The sequence below is a fragment of the Astyanax mexicanus genome, chromosome 24, assembly GCF_023375975.1.
Source record: "Astyanax mexicanus isolate ESR-SI-001 chromosome 24, AstMex3_surface, whole genome shotgun sequence".
Taxonomy (NCBI): Eukaryota; Metazoa; Chordata; class Actinopteri; order Characiformes; family Acestrorhamphidae; genus Astyanax; species Astyanax mexicanus.
In genome coordinates, this window is record NC_064431.1 from 21795562 (window position 1) to 21802800 (window position 7239).

The 7239-nt window shown below is 37.8% G+C and overlaps 1 long non-coding RNA gene across 1 annotated transcript; it reads right to left on the reverse strand.

Moving 5' to 3' along the window:
* Window positions 1–5904: 5904 nt before the first annotated feature.
* LOC111192635 (uncharacterized) lies at window positions 5905–6856 on the reverse strand. The gene is made up of 2 exons (XR_007429413.1): window positions 6587–6856; window positions 5905–6002 (listed from the first exon to the last, which is right to left on the reverse strand). It is a non-coding gene; the product is annotated as an uncharacterized LOC111192635 (long non-coding RNA).
* Between the last annotated feature and the right edge of the window lie 383 nt (window positions 6857–7239).

Sequence of the window (7239 nt, forward strand, 5' to 3'; positions counted from 1 at the left end):
AAAACATTGATGAAACTGGCTCTCATCAGCACCGTCCCAGGAAAGGAAGATCAAGAGTTACTTCTGTTGCCTAGGACAATTTCATCAGAGTTACCAGCCACAGAAACTGCACGTTAACTGCACCTAAGATAAGAGCCACCTAAATGTTTCACAGAGTATTTTGGTTTGTTTAACACTTTTATTTAAGTTCATTTTAATGCTTATCTGTTCCCTCATAGTTTAAAGCTCCATATGCATGAGTTTTGCAGCCATTTGCAACGTGTCAACATAAAGTTTGAGCTATGACCCAGCGCCTCTTCAGAAAGAAATGAAAACTGCTTGGACATCATTATGAGCACTCTCTGAGCCCAGTGTGATGATAAACATCTCACAGAGGATTCATGCCTCCTACAAACTATTGGATTTCATTATATGGTGGCCGTGCGGAGATAAGGCTGTCAAGAAGAGTTTACAACTCGGGCCGGCTTTGTTCACATCCGCCATGGTTTATGGACCCCACAAGATGGGATTTTTGCCCAGTCTGCACCTCAACTCCCACACAGCTGCTGGACTTTTTGCACTTTTTAATTTATGTTATGTTTGAGAGGCCATAAAAAAAATCATCCTTTGGTGTTTGGATAATGAGTTTGCATATACAGCGCTTTGGAGGTTTGACTGGACAATAGAGCAGCTATGTACAGCTTTAAGCTATGTTCACATTTCCAGGCTGAAGTGACTCAAATCTGATTCTTCTTTTTTGCTCAATGTGGCTTAGACCTGTTTTTTTCATGGCTGTGTGAACGTGCCAAATCTATATAGTCAACTTTTGGTCACATTTATGTTTATGTGTAATGCAACGAGCCAGAGGTCTCAGCATGGAGTTGTAGAGGTTCCTAATGATGTCCTGCAATAATAGATAATCCATCCTATGCAGCTTGAATATTTTCACTCAGTTCACATACCACACATTTTAAATCAGGGATAGGTCTGGAAATGTCTTCTGGCTGCGAGCAGTGAACGCAGCACATATACTGCGGTCTTAGTGTGTAAACAGCATGAAGCAACAGAGACAGCATTTGTTCAAAGCAGTATATTATCTAGGGGTGTCACGATTTCGATATTTCATCGAAATCGATCGAAATTATGTCATGGTCTCGAGCATCGAAGTCAAAAAGATGATCGACGATCCCTCCCTCTAAGCTACGCAAGCACACAAACGGCGCAGCACACTGTAGCCGACGCCGCGGAAATTGTGACTGCTCAAAGAGCAGCCCTTTCTCCAGAGAATGTGGACATTCTCATCTTCTTAAAGAAAAACTTGAAAATATAAAAATAACAGTTGTTTTGTCTAGCCTCAAATATGTTAATAGTTTTGGTACCTTAAGGAGCATCTTTCTCTCAGATAAAGTTAATAATATATCTTTGTTAAAGAAAAACACTTGTCATTCTCGGGGACCGAGTCTTATTTTTCATGTTTAACTGTTGTAGTAGGATAGAGTTCAGTTTGTTAAGGCTCTAATTGTTCTATTATTTAGTACATGACTGTTCCTGTATTTTTTTATTATTTTTTTATTATGTTGCACATTACTATTATTATGTTGCACACTGCTGCTACCAAAAAAAGCCACTAGATGGCATATATATATACATATATATCTTAATTAAATTATTTAAATTTGACCATTAGTGCCTAATGTGGTGTATTACAGATCACTTGTATCACTTTGCATCACTTATATCAAGCCAACCTTTTGAAATAAGGTATTGTAAATTTGATTAATTAAAAAGAAAATCGAGAATCGAATCAAATCGTGACCCTAAAATCGGATATAAAATCGAATCGAGGATTTAGAGAATTGTGACACCCCTAATAACTTGGTGGTGTAATCAACTGCAAAAAAAAAAAAATAAATAAAATAAAATGTAACTGAATAATTACAAATTATTCACGTTCATTAACACTTTAACAGCACTAGTTTAAACACAAATGCAATATAAGAAATGAGACAAAACAAGGTGGTTTCTTACAGTGATCACCATGCTTTAAATGGTTAAAGAATAAATGGAAGTAATTAAATGGATTAAGTACATGATCTGAAAAGATCAGACAAACATACAGATTAGGAGTCCATTTACAGTGATCATACAAGTTTAATGAAGCTGAGTCCAGGCCAAAGCACTGTCTTATTAATTTACAACAAGCTTTTAATGATGATGTAGTCTAAAGTGCACCATGCATCGTCCACCAGCCAAACAGTATCGGATTACCTTCTGAACTCTGTTCAATCAATCTTCAACAGACCCTGCATCCTCTTTATATAGATCACCACAGCACATCGTAATTATCTATTAATGAACAATGTTTTCTAAAAGTATCTTCCTCATAACTCTTAACTCATAACAGGGTGATCTGACATTGCAAAACCATAAATCATTATCTACAGCATCAGACAGGAGGAGGTAAAGTGTAGTATTCAGGACAAAAAAATCAGCTACAGTCATATTTAAAAGCTCTGTGTGGTTTATTTAATTTGTTAGTGAAAAAGACTCTCACGCCTTAATTCTTCATTATTCACATACTGGCAACCAGGGCCCCTACCATTTGAACATTGAGTAAACACTGGGACGCTATTGGTGGATGCAAAATCTGCAGCAGGAACTGCTTAAGAATTTTTAAGCTGCATGGGCTGGATTATTGAAGAACACCATTAGGAACCTCTACAACTAGATAAGATGCAGATACATCTGGAATGTTGCATTTATTACACTACGAAATACTTCTCTATGTGTAGCACAATAAATACAGTATGACCAAGATTTGCCCATATCAATCTACATTTTAATCATTTATTGTTTCTTTTATCTTAACTTTTATCTTACTTCTGAATATCATTGCAATCCGAAACTATTTCATTGACAATAAGTGTATAATACTATATGAGTATGTATAAATAGAATTCAGCCAAATCAATTGGATTTACAGTTGGATAAGCTCCCTTATTTTGACTTCACACTAAGAAAAAACATGGATATAATTACCCTGGCACCACCTCTCACCCATCAACTCAAACTAGAGCCCCACCCACTAGTTCAGTTGAAGATTCTCCATTTTGGTCATTATGGTTGAGAACCTCAGACAGTACACAGAAGGATTAGCCAGCAGACTTTGTCTGAGGGAGGAATCTATACCCACTGTCCGTTGAAAGTCAGCAGATGACGAAATCAGTTTCTATGTGTTTCTATCGCAGTTAAGAATAAACTAGCTTGTTTGTGTTGTGTCATTTAACACAAGCTAACACTATTATGGATATACATGTTGTGGCTATCAGCAGCTTATTTGCATAAATGTGACAGAGCCCTTAGATGGCTCCTTCTGAAAGGAAGTGAAACTGGCAAAAATAGAACTGGGAAAAATCTCTTTATGTGAGAGTGATTTTCTGTAAAGAACTTCATAAGGATGTTTTGTATAGAAAATATACTTATTTTAACTTGAGTAGAAAGAGGTTTTAAAGGTGTCTCTTTTAAGTAACTTCACCTCCAGCCTGCCAGAACATTCCAAGGATATCTCCACACTATTTGTGGAGCAGAGAGGTGGCGCACTGCTCAGCTCAGAGACAGGATAGAGGAAAAATTTCCTCCTGCCAAGTTCGGTTCTGCAGCTGGCGTCATGACCAGCCTGCTGAGACCAAATGCTCTGAAAGAGCCTCAGAGGTCAGAGTCAGGGTCAAGGCCTCATTCTCATAAACCGCAGCACGGCATGTAAACAAAATCTGCATAAAATCAAGAGCAAAGTGATGAGGCCTGCAGCCCCAGCTGTAAAAAGAGGAGAATAAAGACCCTGCAGTGATGTTTATCACAGGCAGAGATACAAGGCTGATATTTATTTACTTACGCATTTCACCAGATTAACCTTTAGAAGAGTTATCGGTGTGCACCCAGAAAGAAACAACCAACAGGAATGAAACTTGGTGGGTAAACGTAAAAAAACGTAACAAGAATTTCTAATTTTTAACTAACTATATTATATCCTGAGAGCCAAGCTAAAAAACAAAGTGAGGTTCCAGATTTCTCCTGGATGCCCTCAACCAGCATGTGTATATGTTTCTTTAGTTTCTTTATGTTTCTTTAGACTTTAGTTTCCAAAGGTTCTCGTTTTTACACCCATTCCTGGGCTCCCTATCTCCTTATTAGGGTTTTTTCCCAGCTGTGTCCCAATTCACTAGCCGGGACAGAGATGCATTGGACCGTGACCCTGACGACACGGGTTCGATCCCGCATAAGGAACGGTGTGTTTATTTTTTTATTTACTACTTCCTTTCTTTTTGTCTTCTCGTGCTTTGAATTCAACTGTTCTGCAATTGGGTTCAACAACCCTCTGGGCTGGAGAGATACTAGTCTGTAGCACTCCAAAACATTTTTTTTTGTGGCCACGTAATGGCTTGGAAAATATCTGGCCATATCTGCCGACCTCTGCTGTATAACTTCACCTAAGACTCTTCTGGACTGGACAACTTTGACTATGTACAGTAGAAAGATTGATGGTTCAAAACATTGTAAGCAAGGTAGTGCTGGGCGGTATGGCCAAAAATGCATATAACGGTATTTTTCAGGATTCTTACGGTTTCCCTGTATATCACAGTATTTTTATTTTTTAATTATTATTTTTTGCATGACTGGGCTTTAATATAGGGTTGTGAGCTACTGTACTGTTAGGAGTACATATAATATAAAACACTAAGGCTTTAAATTAAGGCTTTGATTAGTATTGGGTTTACTTTGTCCCTGGAAATTACACAATACATGAAGAAATCAGAATTTATTATCAGAAAAATAGCTAAAGAATGTAAACAATAGACCTTAAAAATAGATATTAACAAATAACAAATTTACACAGCTCCCTTTACAAAGTTAAATATTTTAATAAATAGTTCCATAAACACAAGTTAGATACAAATTTAATTTAAATTTACTATATGTTATTCCTGAAGCCATTAGAGGCATTACAGTATTTAAATCAGCTACAATTTCCTTCTTTCTCTAGTTAACAAATACATTCAAATCATCCTTCAAGCTACAGTATTAATATATTTAAAGGGGCTGTCGTTACTGCTCTATTTTACTGGGATAAAAACACTCATACAGTAGAAACAGCAGCAGGAGGTATTCTGATTTCTCTGCAGGACGGAGCTAGACCAGGGCTGCGTCCGAAATCGCGTACTTAAGCAGTACGTACTGGATTGGGGTGAGTACGCACTGCTTGTCGAGCAAAGCAGTACGCTTTTTCAGTACGCCAGACCGCAGTACGCACGCAGCCTCGGACGCACTACATCCACCATCTTACCTCTGACGCCCTTTCACCTCTCACCCCTCCTAACCAGCAGCACACTTTACAGAGCTTTACCCTAATTAATTTCATTAAAATCCCCTCATTAATCAGCTCTTATTAATAAATAAACCCCCAAACTGTCCTATTTAATAAACACTGACTGTAAATAAAACTTAAAATGAATATTTCCTCAAATATGAAATATTTAATGATAAATATGAACAGACTGTTTAATATTCATGAAGCATATTAATAATACTAGCTTATGCAACAAAACAATTATCAAAAAGTTTCAAAGATAAATACCAAAATGTTAATTAATTCCTGCCTTTCCATTTCACCTCAGAATTTCCTTTTCTAGCCTAAATATTTAAACACATGATCCTTATTGTTATACATTATCTTTTACTGACTGCATTAAACATAAAGGCAACATATATGCATTACTGATGTAAATAAAATATGCTAGAACCAGTCAGTTTCTGGAAAACTGGGGATCATATTTGGCAATAAAAAAATATTTTAGTTATTTTAATTAATATAATTTTTCCCTCACTTGCATATTTACACAAATACATTTCTCACAAAATACAAGAATGACAAGTCTTTAAAGTAGCTTTATTTATTTTTTTTATTCATTGTTCATTTTTCTCCCTCTCTTCATCTTCATCCTCTCGAGTAGGAAGGATAGTTGAATCTGAAACACACACAGATTAAAACAGTTTAGCTTGGTCATTAAACAAATATAATATAAATTCTGAACAACATAAAAGTCTTACCATCCTGGCTGGTTAGCTAGCTATTTAATAAAACTAAATAAAATGGTCAGATTTTGGTTATAATTTATTAATGTGATTTTTGGCAACCAGTCTGTCGGTCTGTTGAAACGCCTCTCTGATATCAGCAGCCTTTTTTCTCAGATGAGTTTATACAGACTGATCAGTATTAAGTTAAAACTGCCCCAGCTCTTCAGCACTGCAGCAGTATACAGGGCTGTAGTGAGTTAGTAAACGCTGGTGTTGTAGAACAGAAGATTAATAAAGAGTTGTGATAAGTTTGATAACTCTAGCTAAGCTAACTGATCTCAGTAGCACAGGGCTAACGCTGCTCAGTAAAGCAGTTCAGATACGAAAATAAAGATGTTCTGTCTGCAACAGCATTAATAACAAACCCACACCCCTATAACTCGCTACTTTAACTTAAACTAACCCTCATAAATCTTTCATTTACAGCCTGATATCACAAACAACCAAAACAGTTTATATATCTGAATCTCCTCACCTCATAAACTTCTCTCTCTCTCCACTCCTCTCCTCCGCCGCTCACTGACGGGTCACTCAGCTCAGCGCGGCTCCCGGTGGATTGTGGGAAATATTAGCGGGTGAAGTGTGCTGGGCTTGTATACTTAAAAATGTCTCCCGGTGCAGTACGTCATCCGGGAACTTTTCGCGTACTCAAACTCGCCTACTGCGCATTCGGACACACTACCCGATCTCGCATACTGCTTTTGCATACTGTTTAGTATGGAAGTACGCGATTTCGGACGCAGCCCAGGTTTGATTCTCTTCTTTGACGGTGGTGTTCCACACTGTGCTCCACAGCGCCCTTTAGTGGTGTGGCGGTATGAGGGAAAAGCATACCGGTTCAAGTTCACCCCGCAGTATACCGAATGAACCGGTATACCGAATGAACCTGTGTACCACCCAGCACTAAAGCAAGGGTGGTATGTGCTAAAACATGCCAACTGTGCCCAGATGGCATCTACATTAAACCCACACAAACACTCCAAACCCCCCTCAAAGCCCTTAAGCGGAAAAACAACAAAAGCGAGAGGAGGAAGAGTGGCCACTGAGTGAAACAGAAACATAGGGCAAGAATTATAAATGAAAGAGTCAGAGTGTGGGAAAAGCTGGAAGGTGAAGGGGCACAGAAGG